General features: G+C 35.7%; 1 non-coding gene across 1 annotated transcript; it reads left to right on the forward strand.

The window, feature by feature from the left end:
- The first annotated feature begins 1,119 nt into the window (after positions 1 to 1,119).
- Positions 1,120 to 1,317, forward strand: LOC115072712. The gene has a single exon (XR_003851740.1). It is a non-coding gene; the product is annotated as a U2 spliceosomal RNA (small nuclear RNA).
- Positions 1,318 to 3,680: the final 2,363 nt, after the last annotated feature.

The following is a 3,680-nucleotide window of genomic DNA, read 5'->3' on the forward strand; positions in this document are numbered from 1 at the left end:
ACATAAGAAATTTCTGTATGTCTAAATTTAATAATTGTAATTTGGGAACTGAGAGTGATTACCAATGTGAACATATTTCTTCAATGAGAACATTCTATTAAAATATAATTGTATTGAAACTATTGTCCTATTTTTGAATTGTAGAAATGTTATCTGACTGGGATTATTAAGCGTTTCTTGTTTTCAGGAAGGAAACAACTGAACTCAGAAAGCTCTATATTCCCTTATCCTTCAAATGCTACAATTCTTTATGGAATAATTTGCATTCTTACTTGAAATTCTACCTTAAGCATAGTGAGCCCTCTGATGTAATAGAAGACTGCAAAATCTGATCTTGCTGACAGCAAAGACTGTTTTGAGGAAAGCATATAGTATTGAAAGAAAGTCTTATGGTGTTTGCAGAAAAAATGTCAGAACTTAAGATAGGAGCTAATAGCTTTGGATAATGTTCAGTGGCTAACTGGGAGGCTTTTCAATAAGAAATGCTGGCCAGTCACAGAAGCAAGCCAAAACATGTTAAGCCAAAAGTAAATGAACACAGTTGCTGATCTATTTGAGCCAAGAGAAATAGCCTTCCACAGCAAGGTGAATCCAAAACAAGGAATGCAATCTATTCTTTTCAGGGCAGGTTAGAAGAAAGAACCCAAGATAGGGATCATATTAAAACTGAAAAAAAAGGTCTCTGATTTTTACAATAATTCACTGGTAAGTTTGGAAGGAGTTGCATATGGCTCCTGACAGACTTGACCATATTGGAAAATTCATGCGATATTTAGTAGGAACAAATCAAGATTTCTCCTTTTAAATGTGATGTCTGTATAGAAAAATTGAGTTTAAAAATAAGGAAAATTTACTTCAATATTTAATGCTAGAAAGAAACATGACAAAGGACTACTGTGCTGTCAATATAACACATTTAATGATATCTTGATATTGTATTTCTTCTATTATAAGTCAGATACCAGAGAAGCTGAAAGTAAAGAGTCATAATTTTCAGCACTAAGAAAAGAACCACCAAAATACAGCTTTGTCAGTTCAAGAGAGGTTCACAATGTGTTTTTAAAAAGCGTTCACTTTAGCTGTAGTCACAATATTAATAGTTCATAAAATACATATTGCATTGTTTCTTGGCCTTTTGACAAAGATCAAGTGTGGAATTTGTTCTTATCAATTTAATACCTGATAATATCAGTTTAATTCCTATATCCAAAAACTATATTAAGTGAATTTGGGGGCTAGGAGATGGAATAGGAGCTTGCTACATATAATTGATATCTTAACCTAGTTTACAGTGTTTCTAAGAATAATGGCCAGCCTCAGAGGAAATAAACATTTATACACCCTCACAATTGCAAAAAAAATTGCAGTAGAAAAAAAAGAAAAGAAAATTATATATCCAATGATTCTTTGCTTGTATGAACTGTCAACAATGTTACAGAGGAAATGAATAAGATTACAACCTACAGATTTTATATGGAAACTAGATATTCTACAAAGCTGTCAGTCTAGGATTGGCACAGAGATGAGTCTTTGTTTCTTATACGTGCCAATCCAAGTTCTGTCTGAATTACTTTTTCCATGTTTTGTTATCAATAGCACTGGCTTTCTGGTCTTCCAGGTGCTCTGATGGATACTTTGGTTCAATCTCTCTGAGTCTCACACTGTGTTGTTGCAATTACTGAGAAGTCAGCTCCTGGCTTGGGTAACCTTAGCTTATTTCCTGATCTACTGCCAGTTTTTCTCCATCTTCTTTATTTTTAGAAGTAATTTACATAATTACCATTCTGATCATACCACTAGATCCATGTATCTCTGTTACCAAAGATATATCTTAACTTCAATGTAGTTCACATTCCAAAATGTATATTGTTTACTTCAAACTTAGGGAAAATTTGTAGTCAACCAATTCCTTTGTGTTCAACCTGAGAGTGAAAGAGCTTCACAATCCTCATGAGCTCTGCATTATATTGGCTATATACTTCACATGCAAATATTTTAAGCATGTAAGTGAATAATCTCGGATATTAAATCAAACATTAAAAATGTTATAGAACTAGGTTGATTCTCCAGTGTAATTTATATTAGTTTGAGCCTGGTAAAAGTGAAGAGAAACAAAACAGGTAAAGCATTTTCTACACTACCCAATCTCTTACAATCTTTTAGTTTCTTCTTCCTCACATTCTGCTTTGATGTGTCCTGCATCAACTTCAACTATTTGTGCTGTCTTTGTTATTTTATTCAGGCTTAGCTGTATGAAAAACTTATAGAATTGATAAGATGGATGAACAGTAACATAAAAAACTTCCTAAGCACATTTTCACTCTTCAACAAAGCAGGGCAGCATTCTCATTATCTGTTTGCATGAACTTACACACAGGCTTTCAAGCAAAACATAAGAATATTGCATTTGAAAATGATTTAATCACAGTGAAGATTTTATCATGATGAAGCTTTTAATCATGATGAAGTATTTTAACCACAGCCTATAAACTCTCATCATTTTGGATTTCTTTTCCCCCAGGAGAAATTGGAAGTACAAATATAAATATAGAAGAACCCTAAAGAGACCATACATATTTTTTTACTTTTCTTTTGCTATGATAAAATGTCATGACATGAAGCAACATATAGAAGAAATAGTTTATTTGGCTGAGGGTTCCAGAAGGAGAGTCCATAATGCAAGGGAGGCATGACATCAGCTGACTGGAGCAGGAACCTGAGAGCACATCTTCATCCACATGCAGGAAGCATGGAGAGTGAGTGAACTATAGGTGGATTGAGACTGTGACTTAAAAAAATTATTGAGCTTTCATAAATTTCATAAAATAATTCTTAAGCAAAGTCAGACCCCCCTCCCCCACCCATGCCCCCCACACCTCCCCATTGGACCTCATGTACTCCACCATACATCTTAAGTCCTATCCAGTCAAGCACTTGTATCCAGATGTCCTTCAGTGCAAATTCATCTGCTGGAGTCCAATCAACCTACCTAGAGATTGTAAGTAAGGCTTATTCTTCCTCACCCAATACTAATCAGTCTCCAACCATTCTCAGAGAGGGCCAGCCCACCACCCCTTTCCATTGCTCCACTCTGGGCCCTTGTCTGATTGAGTTGGCATGGGTCCTGTGTTTGATGCCACCGTTGCCACAAGTTCACATGTATAAGCTTCCAGTAGCCTGAAAGTCTTTGCTTCCCTATGCCCTTTCCAATTTCACAATGGTCCTTGAGTCCTGGGTGAGTGAGTTTTAATATATGAGTCCTTTCTAGGGACCACACTTTGTAGTCATTTATTCTTCAAAACTTGGCCAGTTGTGACCTGAGATTATAAATTTTTAAAGCCCACTCTCAGTGACATACATCCTCCAGGAATGTTTTACCTCTTAAAGATTCTGTGATCTTTCCAAATCCTCATCTAGCAGTAATCAGTTGCCAATATTCCTTTAGATAAGATTGGGCTCTGCTGTTCATTTTCCCAGTTCTATGCTGGGTTACTGTCTGGGATTCTCTTGGACCACCCTGGCGAACAACTCAAAGGAAGGTATGTACTGTTTGGCATTCTTTTTTGTTAGTAGAGGTGAAAAAATCATTACCATTTGAAATGTACATGAGGATTTTATATCCATACTCAGGTGCCAAGGATCTGAGGGTAACTGACTATGACTAGTGATAATCAGATACA

Source organism: Nannospalax galili, unplaced genomic scaffold, assembly GCF_000622305.1.
Source record: "Nannospalax galili isolate Female #2095 unplaced genomic scaffold, S.galili_v1.0 scaffold903, whole genome shotgun sequence".
Taxonomy (NCBI): Eukaryota; Metazoa; Chordata; class Mammalia; order Rodentia; family Spalacidae; genus Nannospalax; species Nannospalax galili.